Genomic DNA, 21,050 nt, shown 5'->3' with positions numbered 1-21,050 from the left:
AATCTACTATACATTGATTTCATTCAGCGTAAGACAACTATAAAACTTCTCTGTCTAGTGAATAAACAAATTAATAAAAACAACTATAGAACTTTTCTTTCTAGTAAATAAACAAATGAATAAAAACAACTATAAAACTTCTCTATCTAGTAAATAAACAAATTAATAAAAACAACTATAAAACTTCTCTATCTAGTAAATAAACAAATTAATAAAAACAACTATAAAACTTCTCTATCTAGTAAATAAACAAATTAATAAAAACAACTATAAAACTTCTGTATCTAGTAAATAAACAAATTAATAAGAATAACTATAATTTTATTGTAAAAAAAACAAAGAAACAAACAAACAGAACGCTACCATACTGAAACTTGAGCCACAAGTTGATAAAAGAAGAATTAGTAAAGCCATACTAATTAAAAGTATCTGTTATTAACAAAGAGCTAAGTATGTCACTGTATATATCTTTTTCAATTACCATTTCCTCGGATTATTTTCAATCTAACTAAACGCCTACTACACACACAAAGATAAACTATAGTATTTACTTTACAATTGATTAAAAGTAGTATAGAACAAATAATTGTTCGTTGATAGATCATTACATAAAAATACGTTATGTTTTACTCTAAGCCTTGTGTACTTCAGAATAATCGCACCTATGATCGGAAAATCGTACAAATGAAAAATTTTTAAAGATATAGTTTGATTTTTTTTTTAGATTTTCGCGCTAGCCGTCCCTAATTTAGCAGTGTAAGACTAGAGGGAAGGCAGCTAGTCAGCACCATCCACTGCCGACTCCTGGGCAACTCTTTCACCGACAAATAATGGGATTGACCGTCACTTTATAATGCCCCCACGGCTGAAATGGCGAGCATGTTTGGTGCGACGGTGATTCGAATCCGCGACCCTCGGATTACGATTTGAGTGCCTTAACCACCTGGCCATACGGGGCCCGTTAAGAAATAGAACTCGCTGGAAAGTTGTGGCTTCTTCAGATGTATGTACTAAGAGTAGGTATACTAAAGACATTTTTATTATTAATTTATTTGATTGTGCAGACACTATTTCCGATTCCATTGTAAGACCAATGTACTAATTAATTTCATTGTGTATACAGTATAGTAGTAATAATTTTATTGCATTTACAATTAATTCGCTGTGATTACAATCTCCTATTTAGTTATTTCATTGTATAGCAGTTACATTTTTATTAGTTTGTTGTGTAGACAATCTACTATTAGTAATTTAATAGCGTATTCAGACTGCGATTAGAGATTTCATTTTACAGACATAGCGATTTAATTGTATTCACCCTTTACTTTTAATTTAGAAAATAGTCCTCAGCGAATTGTCAGTCCATATTTCACGGAATTTTAATATTCATTCTAGCGATGTATTTTAATTGAGTATATAAAAGTAGTGCTCATAGTAGGCGTATGAATTGTTTAATAAAACTAGAGAAAAAACGCTTGTTAAGCTCAGAGACTTGATAATAATATGAAACCACATAGTGTCTGAACGTTAAAACAATTTTGTTGGTTCAACTTTGGTTTCTAAAGCTGCAAACAGAATCTGATGGAGTATGGAAATTTAGTTTGATTGAGTGTGATGTATAATAATTATTATATGATTAAGAAACAGCTGGTTTATTCATGAATATGAATTGTATCTATATCTTGTATTATAATGTACCTCTTAGCAGTGGCGTAGCTAGGGTTTTCAGCGCCCGGGGACAAAGTCAGTTTTTGCGCCCCCTCGTGACAAAATGTAAGCTATAATTCCTAATTATGTAACATCAAAATCAATTTGGAACCCCCCCAGATGCTACGCCCGGGGACAGATGTACCCCCTTACCCCCTAGCTACACCACTGCCTCTTAGAAACATTATCTTAACTAATTAAAAAAAAAAAAAAAGTTTCTTTGCTTAACTAATTTTCTGGCAGCACTGTAACATGTTTATCCCAGCTGTCATTCATTGGCTATTTATACTTGTTACTTATTGGTTATGCGTCGGAAGACCGTATCAGCTGGATGTCTGCAGTTATTAATATGACCTCAGGGGAGAATAAATACTTTGTGAATGTTAAGAAACTTGTATTGATTTTTTCGTGAACAAAACAATCGTTTTCTTAACTACAGATGTTCAAACCACATCTTCTTATGCTCTGGGTTATCAAGGTGTCATTTTTCAGGATGTTTCTATGGCAACCACGTCATAGTAGACAAAGCTGGAAGAGCTGGCTACTGATAAGAATTACCGTGCGTGAAACAAGGTGGAAACCAGTACACTAGCATAAGCTTCAAACGCTATTTGGCCGTCTGTTTCCATGACTACTTTTCTCAAGTTCACGTGGCATAAGGCGAGACAGTTTGCAAGCGACAGTAAATATGTGATTAAATTAGGGTATGCCATAGGATAGGGAAAAATTCTGAATGTGATACAGAGTGTTGAGTAGGTTTAGGTTAAAATTTAAATACGAACAGTATGCGTCGTAGGTGTTTCTATACATAGTAGTTGACTGAGAGCGGAAATTTTACCTCATAAGGTTTCAGCCAGATCTAGAAAAAGAAAGCGAACTATTTTGTCCACCATGTGGGCACTAGCACTTTGACTTGCAGGAACGACTGAACCTTCGTTAAAAATTCGTGACACACCCTCGACAACAGTGAACAAGAGAGCTGCCATAAGCGCCGCGCAGCTACGGATCGATGAGGAAACATACCGTCCTTTCCGTTCTTCTCCTACAAAATACTCTGTCGTTGGTGAAAGATGCTGAGGTATCGCATGCTACAAGATACAGCTGTGAGAAGACAGGTTTTTAGGAAGCTTTAATAAACTGCCACGTGAAAACCTAATGTCTAATAATAACGAAATAGAAAAGGTGACGACAGAGCTCACCGTTACTCCTAGTGAGGAGAAAGAAGAACAGCCCCTTCATGAAATACAAATCACTCCTGCTCCTAGTTCTCCCAGAGAGGATAAAGGACTCGATGACCATTATGTTCAAGGAAGTGACTCTCCTGCAACTGTCCACAACAGTTATCTTGCATCTTGCGATCATCCTGCTGTGAGTGTTCGAAGTTCAGATTCTAAATCTCATAATGATATAATTAAAAGTAACGATAATGCTAACTTCTCTAGTTCTGATAATGATAATAAAATAAATATTACTTTTGAAGAAGTTAACCCCAAGTGTCATAATGACTTTTTTGCAAGTAGTGATACTAAGTATGGAGACGAACATCCTGTAAGTGATCAGGGTGATGATCCAAAGTATAGTGGTAATATTGACGATAGTGATCCTAGTGGAACTGATCTAGAAGAGCAAGCCTTATTTCTTCAGTTGCTGGAAGATGGTTTCAGCCAGGTTCCAACTACGTATGTGGAGGAGTCTATACGATTAAATCAATCAGAGTCAGAGGGCGTGATTAGCACTACAAATTCCGGACAGCTTCAGGGACACGCTGATGAAGGTTCATTTCAAGCAATACAAAAATTACCCAAATCTATCTTGAAAAAGGGCCCGAGTTTAATACATAAAAACACAGGTCGTAGAGTAAAGTTCAATGAAACTATGAAAGTTTTTTCTGAAGACTTTGATGAGCCACAAATCACAGCTATGAGGGTCACTGACCTCACTCTAGCGGAAATGTGTTTGATGTACGATCCTCCGCCAGAGTATCAAGACTGGCTAAACTTTGAACCACCAGCTGAGTATCGTGACCCTGCTGATGACCTTGCATTTCTCCTGCAAATGGAGTTTCCAGATGCTGTGTTTGAAGTCACTGCATTTACCTCTGACCCCAATAATGGGGCTGAAACAAAGATGTGGCATGATAGTGATCAAATAGATGAAGGAACATCAGATGACGAAGAGGTAGGTAGAAGTATTTTAGAGGATTCTGTTACAGATAGAAATGTCCTGGAAGTGACACCAAGCCAGGGTAAACAAGAAGATTTTATATCTGAAACTGAGAATAAAAGATCCGAATCTACACATGATATGGATTTAGAAAAATCAGAACGTGATGTAAAGGTCGAAGTTACTCCTGATCATGAGATCTCTATGCTTTCACAAACAAAAAAACAAGAATCTCTTGAAGAAGCAGCTTCTAAGACTCAGGAAGATAAAACTGAGCTCTTGTACAGTGAAATTATAAGAAATGAGGACGAGGGTGTGGAATCGCTGGACGAACTAATGTCTATGAATACACTTAATCAAGAAACAGACAGTGACTCTGGTATCTCCTCACAAGACACAGCCATTGTCCTTCCTGGTTACAACCTCCTTAAAAAAACCACTCAGATAGCGACAATGCTTTTCTAGAGTCAGCTGGAGACATTACTAGTCCAAATGACTGGATGGATCCATATGAGGTCTCAGGAGTCTTACGGAAAAACTCTCAGATCCGAAGGATTATTGAAATGAATGCTCTGCGACGACGTCTGATGACATCAGCTGAAGTGAGGAAGCGGAATCCACCTTCCAAGGGTCGCTTGCGGTCTCCAACACAAAGTGATTCCACTTTAATGGAAAGACTTCGCTGGTTAACTGCAGTAGACTCTGAAGAAGAAACTGAAGAAGATTTTGAAACAGAATTTGTTCAATCCCAAGGACAGACATTTCCAAAATCATCCCAAGATGATACATTAGAAAATCCTAGGACAGACAATACAAAAGGGCTCCTTGTTTCAATACCAAACTCCCTTGGAATTTCTAGGACAGATAGTACTGTTTCTCTGTCTACTGGAGTGATAACATGTTTAACACAACAAATTGGCAGTCCAAAATCTTTACAAAAAACAGTCAAACGGCCCACCTCGTTCGGAAAGGATTGGGAAAAGAGATTTCTTCAGGGCAAAATGTTCCAACGACCAGCAAGTATAGCTTATATCCCAGGGCATTCTGAAACTTTAACTCCTCAAGCTGCAAACTCAAACAATCAACCATTATTGAAGCAAAAGACTAATAAAATGGGGATTGACCAGAGGAGTGATAAAAGAGTTTTGAACATTTTAAATCGACCAAGTTCTTGGGTAGAAACACACAGTAGCCACGTAGAAAAACATTCCACCAGTCTAGAAGAACTGGCTCAGTTCGTAAAACAAGACTTGGATCGCATTGAACGTATCCGGAAACGATACAGTTTAGCTGAAAATGAGGATCCAACCTTTGGATTTGCTAGGAGACCTTCAGTGAGAGGGATTCGAACACGTTTTGGATCAACAAATGAAATAATTCAACAGATGCAGACACAGCTTCGGCCTCACTCTCTTGCAAATTCCCAATGTGCTGGAAGTCATATGACCTGGCCAGGTACAGAAGTGGGACATGGAAAGCTGAAGCAAATTTTAAACAGTCAAAAGTCTACATCAGCTCCGCCTTCAGGAACAAGGGAAGAGGGTGCTAGAGGTGGAGCTGGTATTCTTCATGGAGGGCCAGCATGGAAAATACTATTGCGAAAAACTGCCAAATCTGCTGCCAGTGAAAGTAGAAGAGCACAGGCTAGAAGTAAAGACAAAAAAGAAGGTCAGAAATGGTTCAGCGTCTGTTCTTCTAAATTGTCGCTTCGCCACAAAGCTAACATCACTAAATACTTGATGCCAAAGGATGAAAGAGGGACACCTGAAGGCGCAAGCTCTTCTCCAAGAGTCTCATCCGATTCGTTATATCAGAAGGTAACAGCCAGTGACAAAAAAAGGGATTCGGCAGCTAAAGGAATCGTCTATTACTCAATGAAAGTTTGAATTATACTGAACCTATGTATTCGGAAGTTCTGCATAGAGTAGTTTATTTAAATGTTTATGAAATTATCTGACAGTCCAGGAAATTGAAATGATTTTCCAACTGTGATATTTCGGTCGTGGTATGTAGGCTAGAAAATAAAAAGTACTGGTATAAGGGTAAGTTTTATTATCTTAATAGAAACAAGTATTAGTGTCTTCAAATGAACTAATTATAAAGATGTAAATACTAATTTGTATGTATATATATATATATACCTTGTATAATTAAAAGTACGGCATATTTTTGTTGTTTTTTTAAATGAAAATTTTAAAGTACTGTGTAGTTGAATTGTTCAAGTTTTACTCTGTACTTGTTGTCACTGTAGAGTAACCTTGAGTAAAACTTAAAATCTTGAATCTAAAAAGATTTTTGAGTTATTGTAAAACACAAAATCTTATTAAACATACATATAAAAAACACTTTACATTTTTAACTATTTGTTATTTTAGTGCAAAGCTACACAATGGGCTACTTGCACGCTATCTATTGTTAGACATAAAATTCTGGATTTTAGCATTATAATTCCATAAACTTACCGCTGACTCAAATAAACAAAAACAAGTGAATAATTTTCGTCATAACCTATTGTTCCGTTTTACTGAAAACTATGAAGTCTGAATAAAACATGTGGAATAAAGACTTCTCAGATCGTCAACAGTAAGTTTGAGGAAACTACCAGCTAAAACCAGGGACTCGATTCCATACAGTGAACAGGGCACAGATAGCCAATTGAGTAGCCTTGTGATAAATGAAACAAGTAGTGTAAAAAAAAATACAATGAATAATAATTTAAGACAAGCTGTACATTATGTCTAAAGCTGTTAAAATTTTATCTCGTTACAAACATTTCCATCTCGCTTTCTCTGTAGATTAGATTTTTGATAATGAAGAAAAAAAGTAAATTAAGTAATATTTCTTAACAATAACCGTATGAAGTTTCTGCTACAGTAAGAACACTTTTAACACGTAATCCTTTTTTGTGCTATAAACAATTAATGAAGCTTATTAGTAGAGGGAATGCAATTTATTAACCCGCATGATAATATAAACACTCAAAGGCGGATTTACGTAAATGATGAGCATAATATTTGGATACAATATAACCTTTCAAGTTTTATCAAAAATAAAGAACACACGGCGTGTAAGAGATTCAGAATGAGTGGAAACTAAATAGTTTATTTAAGTTTCATTATTTGTTTAAGATTTAGTTTAAGTGTCAGTATTTTTTAATATATCTAAGGTTTCAATACTTATGTAGTATTATGACTGTCTTTCAGTACTTTTGCTGTGAATTGAGTAGTTTGTTTTCTGTGTTCTTTTTTTGAGAGAATACGACCGAGTCTCTTACTTGTGTAATATTTTGATTGGCTATAAAACTCGGTTAATATTATGTTTTAGTCTCAATACTTATGCTCTCTTTTTTAACGAATTTCAGTACTTATTTTGCATTTTATTTGTAATTTTAAAACAAAAATGTGTAACATTTTCCTTGGTTTTCAATATTTGTAACGAGGATGATTATTAGCACATGCGCAATACGTTGTTTTAGTTGTTTTATAGTTGTGAGAGGTAATTCTTTGTTAAATATTATAAATCGTGCGTATTTTCAATCTATGTGCATCATGTACTTTTAGCAGGTGAATGTACTTTGTGATCTAAAACCATGGGCACTTGTATATGTTAAATGTACCTGTAGTTGCCATAATTTCAGATACATGTAGTACTTAAAAAGTTTGCTCTATTAATGCCAGTTGTATATTTCCAAAAAGTGTATGTATTTTGGAGTTTATTGTTCTAAAAAAAAAAAAGGTACAAGAAAACGTTTAATAAGCCGGGGAAGAAATTCTCAAAAGCAGATAGAGGTAAAGTGGACCTCTTTTAAACAACAACAAAACTTACGTGTAAATAGTTCAGACTTAAAAAAATAAGTTCTGGTATTCAATACCAAAATTTCACTCCTGATATAAACTCATATCAGCTGGCTAATACTGCTATTATATTTATTCTGTAAATTTTATAAGTATCAGAAATTATATTTCATTTTCAGTGTGAGTTTTTAGACTCGGAAGCATTTTTATTTCGGGAAAAAATATTTCTTATCTAGGGGCTGTCGTTTCTGGAAATGGGGATCTATAGACACCCTACTTTATAGGTAGAACTGTTAAAAGCAACAGACGGAGTAGTTTGGGGAATCTAGAAATATATGTAGGTTATAACTTTTCCTGAAGAAGAAGGGTGTTATTTTGTCATTAGTAAAGCTCATTGTTGCGTGTCTTTTTCTTATAGCAAAGCCACATCGAGCTATTTGCTGAGTCTTACCGAGGGGAATCGAACCCCTAGTTTTAACGTTGTAAATCCAGGTAACAAAGCTTATGTTAAATCGGTAGGACTAGACATTTGTAGATTTTCTTACTGCAGATACAGCTAAGTTACGAAGTTAGGCTTAATACCAAATCTTTAGGCTTATTGTACCGTTGCTTTAAGATTGTATAACTTCTTTTTTAAAGTTTTCATAGATAAATAGAGGGAGTTACGCAGTTGCTATTGTTATAGGGGTAGCAACAGTTCGTTAAACGACCTGCGATTGACTCGCAACAACATACCTTATAGATGTTTTAACAATACGTTCCGCGAAGTGTTTACGGGTAAAATTTAATTAATTCCCTTGGTAAATTTAACTCGAATCAACTGAGGAGTCGTTTTATAGGTGTGTTTTTTTTTCGTTTTGATAATATCTTGCTTGAAGCTGAAAGAAAAATATTAGGCTATATTCTTTTGTAAAACCACACCTCTTTTTCTTTTTTCTTCTGTGTTGTTTAGATAGAAACCAACTTGTAAGAAAAGTTGTCAGTAGGCTATCTTAACTTTACCCATTTTAACCAAACCAAATAGATATAGAAATTCATGCATTATATTCAAAACCTTGTATGCAATAAATGTTCAAAAAAGAGACGTTAACAATTACGTTTTAAGATTTTTTAAAAATTATTTTACAACCGATACAGACCAGTAGCTTCTATGTTATCCCTAAACGCTATGTTATATATATAAAAAAATAATAAAACGTAGATTTATTTGTGATAACGTAGATAGTGATGGTAGGGGGAATAAATTAACTGAAAAATTGAGGTGTAGAAGAAAGTTTAGCAGAGGGAATCAGTATAAAAATAGTTAAAATAATAGGTTTGTTACTGTTCTTATGCTAGAAGTACAGCCCGGCATGGCCTAGCGCGTTAAGGCGTGCGCTTCGTAATCTGAGGGTCGCGGGTTCGCGCCCGCGTCGCGCCAAACATGCTCGCCCTCCCAGCCGTGGGGGCGTTATAATGTTACGGTCAATCCCACTTTTCGTTGGTAAAAGAGTAGCCCAAGAGTTTGCGGTGGGTGGTGATGACTAGCTGCCTTCCCTCTAGTCTTACACTGCTAAATTAAGGACGGCTAGCACAGATAGCCCTCGAGTAGCTTTGTGCGAAATTCCAAAACAAACAAACAAAATATGCTAGAAGTATAAGAAAAAAATAGATGAGTTTAGGGTACTGGTCGAAATTAAGATTTTGATATAATGGGAATAACTGCAACATTGTTAAATATAGATGGTCAAATGAAGTCATGATTATGTGTAATTTTAATTTCAAACATTAAATGGAAAATTGTAGTTTAGCCATGAAGGAGAAAGGTCTCTGGAAACTGTTTAAGATTGATATCTTCACTAATTGGTCAAGGAACATACTAGAAATAATGCTATTTTAGACTTGTTAACTTTTAATATAATGGTTGATATAGTGGGAATTGGGGAATACCTAGGCACAAGCAGTCATTGTTGTATTAGGTTTGATGTTTTGCTGCATATAGAAATTGGGAATGCAGATATTTTGATTCCATATTTCAAAAACGAATTTTCAGGCTTGCAACAACAATTATTTGGAGACACTGAGAAAATGTGGAACATTTTTTCAATGTTAAAAACAAACATTCCTTACAGAAAGAAAAATGTAGCTACAAGTAAGAAAACAAAAACAGGTTGACTTATGAAGAATATAAGAGATAAAATTAAGGAAAAACATCACAAATTTAAGAAATTTAAATTGTTTGTTATTATAGAAGATTTAGAAAATCAAGAAAGTTGGTCAAACAGAAAATTAGGACATCCAAAAGGAGATATGAAACACATTTTGCTGAAAATATAAAATTAAAAGTTAGGATTTTTTAAAGTACACTAGGGGTAAATAAACAAAATGTTAGAAAGGCTATAGGATTCTTGAGGGATGATAAAGGAAGACTTGTGTCTGATGATTATGAAATGGCTATGTTATTAAATTTTGCTATTTACTTCAGTTTTTACTGATGAAGACTTAAGCAGTATTCCTTTTGAGCATTTGATATGTGAAAACAAAACTGAACAAGACAATTACATAAATTCTGAGCTTGTTAAAATATAATTGGGAAGTTTAAAGAATGATAAGGCTCCTGGGCAGGATAATATTTCCCAAAAGGTTTTAAAGGATGTCAAAAACTGGATATATGTGAGCCACTTACCACAATATTTTGTAAGTCCTTGAATAGTGGACAAATATCAACAGATTACTATTTAGCTAATCTCACTCCTGTCTTCGAGGGAAGTAACAGTTGTTTCAGTAATTATAGACCTGTTAGTCTTGTATATTTCAGTAGTTGGATAAAAGGGTGGTTTGATGGAAGAAAGCAAAGGATTGTTGTAAATGGAGTTTTTCCAAACTGGATTAATGTTGGAATTGGTGTACCACCTCAGGGCTCAGTCTTAGGACCATTGCTTGTTTAGATTTATGCAGATGAAAAAAAATAAATTGTCAATAAATAACTTATGTTTGCAGATGATATCAAAAGGATTTAGACCATTTTGTTAATTGGGCAAATAAATGGCAGGTGGATTTTAATTATGATAGGTTATCATAATTTGAATTATAAGTATGATTTGGATCTTGGTATAATGGTTGATCAGTCTCTTAAGCCATCCAAGCAGTGTGTTGTTGCTAGTAGTAGGGCAAATAGGATTTTAGGTTGTATTTACAGAAATATTGAATACAAGTCTAAAGAGGCTTTAATTTCATTTTATAGGTCACTGGTTAGGCCATTCGAAGTATTGTGTTCAATCTTGGACTCCTTACCTTAGGAAAGATAATGAATTGTTGGAATGAATTCAGAGGAGAGTTACTGAAATGGTACCTGGGATGGAAGAGAGGTTTAAATCTTTCAAGTTGTTTTCTCTTGGAAAACAGAAGAGTTAAACAGTATATATTTGAGGTGTTCAAGATTGTAAAGGATAATCATCTGGTTGATGCATCATTTCTCTTTATATTTAATAGCGAGAATAGTAGGACTGGTAGGGTAGTGGTGACTTTCACTTAAGACAATTTTATTTTTTCAAATAGGGTAAGGTTTGGCTGTGGAAGAGATTGCTTATTAATGTTGTGGAGGCAGTAACTATGAGTTAGTTTAAAAGATAGCTTGGTAATATATGAATGATAAGAACTGGCTTTAGATTTATTTTAATCTATTTATTTAAGTTTTAGTTTGGCTTAGAGAATGAGAAACTTGTGATGGACCAACAGATCCATTGTTGTCCTTAAACATTATGTTACATTAAAACATCAATGTGTTTTATTACTAACTTTAGACCTCAATAAAAGAAAAATGTTCATAATGTATAGAAGAAAATAACATGATGGTAAGTTCCACAGTGGCATAGCAGTAAGTTTGTGGACTCATAACTCTAAAAGTCAGGTTAAGATAGTTAAGATACTCATAGTGGACCAAGCACAGATAGCCCATTGTATAGCTTTTTGCTTAATAATAAACAAGTGAGCACTATGATAAGTCACTTCTTTTTATTTCTAAAATGTAGTGTTTGCTATTTTAGGTAACAACCTGCATGAAAATAAACACTTGGAGAAGCCTGTAGTTCCTTTGCATTTTTTGCAGTATGGTATATCATACATTTACCATAATGAGACAAAAATGAGTAGCCATCATGCAAATCACATTTAATATACTTTATTACAATCAGCATTTATTCTTCATTGTGACTACTTTATTACTAAGTATAAGCTGTGCAGTATAATCCAGTTACTTTATAAGTTAATGATGCTAATTTGATCTTTTCCTCTTAAACGTTCACTATCAAACAATGATAATTACACCTTTTTATAAAGTACTAACTAAAATCTTATTTCAACATGCCTTGTGCACATATTTAATAACTGCATATAAGTGACTGTTTGGCATGAAGCAGGAATATTTTTTATTTGGTAATTACTGTTTGATTTATTATATAAAACAGAAACTTCATAAAAGAGAATCACAATTTATGCAAGAAAATTTCACCAGCTCAGCATAATAGCACAAATACTCTTTAAATAGAGCTATATGAGGAATTCTTTATAAATCAGAGGCACTTGGGAAGCTCTGTGAATTAATACCTGATTTAATGATCAGTGATGTCGAGAAACCCACTTGTAGAGAAATATATATGTAAAAATGGCTCGTTTGGGTTGAAAAAATATTTTCTCAACCCAAATGAGCTGTTTTTATATATATATATAATAACTGATTTGTTTAAGCCTAAACCCTGCATATTGAGCATTTATACTTTTACCTATATATCACTGGTAGCACCTATCCATCTCAAACTTGCTGTGCATTCCATCTCATGAATACTATCTTCATATAGCTGGTCATTTTCTTTAAAACAGACACTTATGATTGTATTTTATTATGCCTTTCAGACACTTTTGTTTTATATGTTGGGAATGATAAATATTCCTTTGAACAACTGAATAAATTTTGTGTGTGTATGAGCTGAATTATTGTCTTTTGTTTTCAGTTTTCTAAGTCATCCTAGCAGTGTGCTGTTAACAATGTTAGAGAAAATAAATTTTAGGTTGTATCTACAGAAATACTGAATACAAGTCTAAAGAGACTATACTTTCATTACATAATTTGCTGCATAGGCCTTATATGTGGTATTATGTTTTGTTCTGTCTCAGATTCTATATTGTAGGAAGGAGATTCAAGTATTGGGAAATTTTCAGGAGAGTTACTAAGATAGTATCTAGAATGTACTAGAAGTTACAATTTGAAAATTTATGTTCATAATATTTTAAGTTTGCAGAAGTTAAATTACTGAATGATTTTACTTATCCATGTGTTTATTGACCTCCTGGAAAGTGCACTTTGTATTATATGTAAATACACTTATCAAGATAATAGACTGTATGTAGAGTGCTGTTGGAACAAAATGCATGAAACTGTGAACCTAAATAAATAAATGCTTAGATTACATGATACATTAGTAAAAAATCAGTATTTATTGTATGAAGTGTAAGAGGACCTATTCAACATTGTAATCCAGACCAGTCTCTTGTGAGGTCAGTTGTAAAGCAGTTTTCTTTAGGTAGTGGTAAGTCAGGCAAGTAGCGTTGTTTCATACACACACACATATATATATATATCCTTGTATAACAGTTTTCTTAGCCGTGTCACTAATGTGTGTATGTCATGCACATCATATATATTGTTACATATCATGCTATTCTTGTAATAAATAGTTAATTTGAAATGTTTTTTGTTGTATTACTTTTCATTGTATTTGGATATTAAACAATTTGTGATTTTTTTTTGTGTCTATTTCTGGCCCCTGGTACATGGGATGGAAAGACTATTGTATGAAGACGGGTTATAATCTCAGAAATTTTTTTCTCTTCAAAAAGAAAAGTTAGAAGAGATTTAAATCAGGTGTTTAAGATTGTTAAGGGAATTGATAATTTAGATTCATATTTGGTTTTCATACTTAATGTTAAGAATGATAGGATTAGAGAGCACAGTTGGACTATAGTAATAAGGTGGTTGGTCTTTAGAACCAGTTGCCTTCAGATGTGGTGACTGTAATAAATTTAAGAGAATTTAAAGGAAGTCTTAGTAAGTATATGAATAATAAGAGCTGGCTCTTTTATTTTATTTTAAATAGATGGGTTGGCCTAGATGGATTAACATGTCCCTTATTGTCCTTGAATTTTATATGTATGCTCATATTTTTTGTTATATGGAACAGATACTTCATCTTTATAGTTATGATCTGTATGAATATTTCTAAGTCCATATCTCACTGTTGCATCATAATTAAGATGACCATATAATTGTAGAGCATAGTGTTTGTATAAAGTGCTTCCTATATAAACTTTATAATATTTATCTACTGCAGTAGTATACTTTGTAATATATGCATGTCCAAACTGTCAACACAGCTGTTTTCATTGCATATCACACTTTAAAAAAAATATTTATGGGATTGGTTATTAGCTTCTCTTGTTGGCAGTTGGGACTGTCAAGTTGCCACTGTCGTATAAGTAGTATAAACGTTGTACAGTCCACTGGTTACATTAGAAAGTCTGTAAAGGTACAGTTGTACAAATGAATACTTAATATATGTGAACTACATGAAATATTTGTTATTATCACACATATCCATCATTAGTTTCATTGTGTAATGCATCCTTTTTTTTGCTTGCAGATTATACATTCCATTCCTTACTTTTGTAAATTCAATGCCTTTGATTTTTTTAGACTGTATAATTTTTTTTTCATATATTCTGCATGTTAAGGGTGTGGAGTCATATAAAAAATTGATGTAAAACCACAAGACCTGCAACATCAGTATTGCCATCAATCACTTTCTAAAATAATTCTAAGAAAACCAGCTATTAACTAGAAGTTTGGCAAACTGCCACTACACCTTCAGTTGTAAAAATGTAAGGAAAAAACAGAATGTAGTCATTGATGTATTTACTACAACAAATAGTTCATCTTCATAGTCATGATCTATGCAAATATTTCTAAATCCATAACCCACTGTTGCATTACTATTTGGCTAGTGATTGATTGAATTTTCGGTTTAATCACAGTGGGTAGCTAAAGATCATTTAAGCATTTATCAAGCCTGCTGTTAAATGTTCTGCACCCACCATATCTGAAAGCCACCCATTCTAAAGGCCAACTACCCTTTTGGAAAAGTAAAACTGTCTAAGCTGAAGATGAGTCCTAAACCTACTCTCCCAAGAATTTATATTTTTATTTCCATGTTTACCATTTTTACCTAGTGTCTTTCCTCTGAATCCTTTCCAATAATTCAATGTTCTTCATAATGTAGAGAGCCCAAGGCTAAACACAGTACTCTTCAAATGAGATCTAACTAGTGATCCCTTTACCAGAGATTTTCAAAATTGGAGCTGCAGAAGTATTGAAAATAGGTAGCAAAAATAAAGTAAACAGTACTCTTAAGATACTCAATATCTATAGATTCATTGACTCTGTTAGGGTGCAGAATGTTATGAGGAATTTTATTTAGGTTTATATTCAGTATTTCTGTCAGTGTGGATCAAAACATTTTATTCCATTTGGAACAGCTTGGATGGTCTGGTAAACCAAAAGATCAAGATCCTTTTATTTCATAACACTTCCAAATTATAGTGTAGTGTTTGGTTGAATCTCAGAGAAGGTAAAATTACTTTACTAGCATTTTTATATAATGTTTGGTTAATTTCAGAACTAGTGTAATGGTTTTGTTGTGTCATAGTACTCACACAATGGTTGGTTGAATCTTAAAACAGGTGTAATGGATCTCCATTTCTATTTTGCTTAATAAAATGTTATTTGTTTTAGTTTTAGAAAACTTAATGCTTTTTGGGGGGCTTCTAAACTTTTGAAATATTCTGTGGCTAAGAACTAATTTGATAGATTGGTTTAGTCTTAGTAATTGTGTACTTTTGGTTTAATCAAAGAATTGTTATGATGTGTTTTTTTCTAGCTTATAATAATCCTGTAAGGTGTTCTTGATTCCCAGAATCAGTTTAAATGTGTTGCTAACTTGCTTGAATTGAAGACTCTAACTTCTGATCAAAGCAAGCTATCTATGAAGATCAGAACTAAACATGTGTACATAGTAATGAGTTTGGCTAATTAGCTACAATATTAAAACTGTATTACTTACTATGATTAGAATCAAAGCTGGGTAGCTAGTGGTATTTGTGAATTAATTAATCAATTGGCCACTGTTCTTCAAAACCACAGTATGTGTTCTCTAACATGAGCAGGAAAAAAACAGCAGTTTCTCAGGAGTTGATGGTAAATACTGCCAAACAGAAGCTCAAAATTATTTCTGTTGACAAATGGCCTTAGTAGTTTTCCCATAATAAAGAAAGGCAAAAAGTTTGGTAGCAATGGGAATCAAACCCAAGACTCAAATTATGAGTCACACACACACCTACCCACCTTTAATCAACAGATCATGCTGGCCCGAAGCTGAATAAACTTATAGTAAAAAAGAAACATAATAATAAAATTAGATCTTAATACCAATAGTTGGTAAAACACAAATAGCACATTTTATAGTTTTGTGCTTAATAACAGACAGACATAATGGTAATATTTCATTTACTTAGATGGTTTGAATAATTAAAAGTAGTAATAATTGGAACTCCCAATTATGGTGAGCTGACTAAAATCATGACAGTTGATTTAATTGTAATTTAAATTAATCAGTTACTGAATCAACAATTGATAATATTCAGAACAATTAACTGATTAGTTGGTTACTTTTGTGAAAATCAGTTTAGCTATTTTAATTAATTAGTTGTTGAAATAATCAGAAACATTAATTTTTTATTAGTTGAGTATTTTTGTCGCAATCAGTTAATTGTCATTTCAGTTAAATGATTGGGGTTATTGGAAACACTAATTTTGATTAGTTGATTATTTTCATGGTATTTATTGGTTTAATTATAAATATGATTAATTGATTAGTGTATATAATACTAATCAATGAAATTCCTGAACATAAGTAACTAGTTAATCATTTAAATGGGCCAGCTGTAATTAGAATGTTGTTCCTTCAGATGAGTTCCCTGACTGTTAATGGTAGTTTTGACTATATTGGATTGACTGGGTGTTTGATTTTTGAAATCAGTGAACCTGTCTTTTTCAACGTCTCAGGTCTTTATAATGTTTAGTTGAGTGAAAACCATTGTAACTAGTTTGCTGGGTCACATCACATTAAGTAAAGCTGATTGAGTCTCATAATAAGTGTAATGGTTTTGCTTGATCTCCCTACTTATGTAATGATTGGCCATGTTTTTGTGGCTAGGAGTTAATGTGACTGTTTTACTGGTTTTTCAAATTTGTGCAATGTTTGATTAGTTTCAGCACTTATGTAATAAGTTTTCTAAGTCTCAAAACTTAATGTTTTGTTTAGTCACAGCACTCAAGTAATTATTTTGTTGGATTCCACTAATGTTTGATTTACATGGTCAGTGTAGTGGATTTACTTAGTCTCATTATTTATGCAGTATAGTAATTTTTGATTGACTTACAGAAATAATTTAAGAGCATTGCTAGGTTAAACTTCTTATGTTCATATTGGTTTTGTCTTGGAACAAGATTAATGGTTTAACTAAGTCTCATTACTTGTATAATGTTTAGTTCAGACTTATAACTAGTACAGCACTTTTTCTGAGTTCAGTAAATATGTAATATTCCTTTTACTGTTGTAGCTGAAGAAATAATTTTTGTTTCAGTTACTGTTAACCATTTGATTTATGGTCTTAAATGATGCAGTTTTGGCAGGGACTCAGTACATTTGTAGTGGGGCCAAGTCACATGGCTAATGTAATGGGTTTGGTTAGACTCGGAATTATTCTGTTGGTTTTAGGGTATCTTAATGCTTAATGTAATATTTGGCTGAGCTTCAGAATTAGTGTTAAGGGTTTTACTGAAGGAGGAATACGTGAGCTTCAGTATTTGTATATGTTTTAGTTGAGGCACAGAATTAGTGTAGTAGTTTTTCTGCATCTTCAGACTTCTGTCTAGTGTATGTATTTTATTGGGTTTGCTGTTTGGTAAAACCTCTGAGTTTGTGTGCATACTTTAATAACTGTCTAATGTTTGGTTGAATTTAATGAAAAAGAATATGTGTAATATTTGCTTGAAGTTCATAATTAGTGTACTTATTTTACTGAGCCAAGGTATTTGTAAAGTGTTTGGTTTTGTTGAGTCTCAATAGTTGTTTAACATTTTGTTGACTTAAAACTAATTAATGTTTTTTTTTATGGTCTCAGTACTTGTAGGATGTTTTGTTGCTGTTAAAATCAATGTATTTCTAAGAACCCATGAGTGAAAACAAAGGAGAAAATTTTATAATATGTGAACCACACTATATCCAGTGCCAGTGAGGTTTTTTTCCCAACATCAAGGCTCATGAATGACAAAAATGTACTGTACATACCACCAGTTTTGGAGTGAACCAAGTTAAGTAAATTAGTGGTAATTATTTTCAATTTTATTTAAGTCATTTATAGATGATGATTTTAGGATAAGAATAAAAAAAAACATTATTTACTTTATTTTAACACTTATGTATTTATTATTATTTATTTGAATTAACATTACCATCATTTACAAAATCAGCATGTTCCCAGAGTAAGTCAAGCAACCACAGTATCATGGAAAAAATGTACATTAGCTAATAATTATAAGAACTCATGAATGAAAACAAAGTAGAATGTATTATAACATATCAATTACATTACATAAATCTTATCCAGTGCCAGTAAGGTACTTCACCCCAGCACTGTGGATATAACAGACATAACAGTGGTCTATATTGCCAGGTATGGAAAAGAGAATTGAAGCAAGTGAGATATGTTTCTTAAAATGCATCTTGAAAGTATGCTGGGCAAGTCTCACCCAGATAAAGATATCTTGTGAAGAGCAGCTTACAAGAGGAAACTACTAAATAATGTCACAAAAAGATGGAGTTTCTAGAGCATGTTATGAGGAAAGAAGAAATTAACTGTCCGATCGTAACTGGAGAGATTAAAGGAAGGAGAGACAGAGGTTCACTTAATTATGCCAAGAGTCTATCCAAATGGATGAAAGTATCATCAGCAGAAATTATTTGTGCCTCAAGGAGAAGAGATCTGTAAAAGACTGGTCACCAATATCCTGTTTGGATATGGTCAAAGAGAGAGAGAGAGAGTAGTGGTGTAGGTGCTATATCATCAGTTTTTGTGAACAACAGGTGTTATGGTGGGAATCAGATTAAGCACATGAATTCTGACTATTTTTGCAATACTTTGGTTGGAATGCAATATATTTGGAACATTTGGATTAGTAATAGAACTTGTGCAATGTTTTGGAGGTCAGATATCTTGTATGTAGTTTGGGTGAGTCATGGAAATTGTGTAAAGTTTTTTATAGACCTGAGAAATTTGATAAAGTTTTACTGAATTAGAACTGGAGTGTTGATTTTGTTTCTTTTTTGTACTTGTTTAATATGTGGTTGACTCAGAGCTCAGTAATAGTTTTGGAGGGCTTCAGTACTTTTCATTGTTCTTCTGAGTCTGGATCTAGTGTATTGGTTTTGCTTGGCTACTATACTTTTGTAAAGTTTGGCCGAGTTTCAGAAATGATGTAATAATTTGATTGAGTCTACTTGTTTTGGTTGATTTTTTACAGCAATTACAGCAGTTTTGATGAGTTTCATTACTTTCTGTGATCTGTGTTTCAGTCTCAAATCTAGTGTACAGACTTAGTTTCGATACTGGTTTAATATTTGGTTTTCTTAATTAGTATAATGTTTTATGTAATAACCCTTAAGAAGACATAAAGGAGAAATGTTGGTTAAAGTAAGAGATATCTTTTAATTATCTTAAGCATAAAGATAATTTTTTTAACTGTATCATCAAAATTAGTGTAATACTTTTCCTTGTCTTAACTTGTGTAATGTTTGTTTGAGTCAGATCTAGTGTAATAAGCCATCTTTTGATGTCTAATTTTTGAATGATTAGTTGCAGAAATATAAAAGTTTTTTGATTCTCAGTTTTTGTGTGATGCTATGTTGAGTCTCATATCTTGAGCACTAATTTTGCAGTATCTCAGTTGTTCATTAATATTTTTTGAGTCTGTTTATTAGTGTGATATACATATTATATAAAGATGAGTCACAGAAATTGTATAATGATTTTGCTTATCAGCTGTATAATGTTTGTGGAGTTTCAGAATTAATATAATAGTTTTTCTAGGCCTTAGTATCGTGATAGTTTGATTTTATCTAAAAATTATTATGATTTTTCTTAGTCTTTGTACTTGTGCAATGTTTCTTTCAGCCTTATAAATGGTTTAATGTAGAATTTCTCAAACTAGGGTCCACAAGGGTACTATGGGGATCCATAATTCACATCTGGAATTTCATAAAAATTAGCTAAAAAAATAAGATTTATTGAATAAAAAGTATTTTTCATAAAATTGAATTTATATAATTAAAATATTTAATTTTATAATAGAACTATTCATGTACACAGTATCTTCTTTATTACACAAAAACATTGATAGGTTTTGTGGTCGATGAATAAATTTTGAATTAAAAATGGGTTCTTAAGTTACTAAATTTTGAGAATTCCTGTCTAATGGTTTTGATCCCTTATAAATCTTCTATTATATTTTATTTAATTGGGGCACCTGTGCAGTAGTTTTGGTGGTTTTCATTATTTTGTTGTAGCTTAGATCTTCTGTGGATCATAGTACTTGTATAACATGCTTTTTGAGTCTTAGAAATAATGTAATGTTTTTACTTGGGTATCAATACTTGTGTAACATTTCTCTCAATCTCAGAAATAAAATATTGATTTGGTTTTGCTTCATTATTTACCTATGTGTAGTTAATTTGCAGAACAGTATTGTTAGATTCAAGTACTAGTAAATATAGTTTAGAAAGACTGAACTTATTTAGTGATTTTTTTGTGTCTTTCTACTGTTGTAATGTCAGAACTATTATAATGGTTCTGTTGTGGATCAGTATTTGTGTAGATAAAGTTTGATTGTATATAGGTCTAGTTTGATGGCTTTGTATAAACTGGCTCACAGTATTTCTAGTATTTTGGTGACACTTAGGTGTAATGTTATTATTGAAATACATAGTGTTTGAAATTTTGATTAATTCTGAAAATTATAATAATAGTTTTGAATTTTGATGCCTATTCAGTTCTTTATTGATGTGTGAAAATAAGTATCAGAACTAGTATAATGGTTTTCACAATTCCTCTGTTTATTTGTATAAGAACAAATGTAATGTTTTTCTAGGTCTCAGTACATGCTACTATGTATGGATGTGCTTCAAAACTGCTGTGTTTATTTCAATATTTGTATAGACATTGATCAAGTCACAAATCTTA

General features: G+C 32.7%; 2 long non-coding RNA genes across 2 annotated transcripts; both read left to right on the top strand.

Annotated features, from left to right (window-relative positions):
- Positions 1-7,686: 7,686 nt before the first annotated feature.
- On the top strand, positions 7,687-20,519 carry LOC143230994 (uncharacterized). The gene is made up of 2 exons (XR_013016740.1): positions 7,687-8,156; positions 17,937-20,519. It is a non-coding gene; the product is annotated as an uncharacterized LOC143230994 (long non-coding RNA).
- Positions 8,168-13,443, top strand: LOC143230993 (uncharacterized). Its single transcript, XR_013016739.1, has 2 exons — positions 8,168-8,503; positions 10,888-13,443. It is a non-coding gene; the product is annotated as an uncharacterized LOC143230993 (long non-coding RNA).
- Positions 20,520-21,050: the final 531 nt, after the last annotated feature.

The sequence above is a fragment of the Tachypleus tridentatus genome, chromosome 10 (assembly GCF_004210375.1).
Source record: "Tachypleus tridentatus isolate NWPU-2018 chromosome 10, ASM421037v1, whole genome shotgun sequence".
Taxonomy (NCBI): Eukaryota; Metazoa; Arthropoda; class Merostomata; order Xiphosura; family Limulidae; genus Tachypleus; species Tachypleus tridentatus.
Note: the sequence above shows the minus strand (reverse complement) of the source record. Positions and strands in the feature narration are given on the sequence as shown.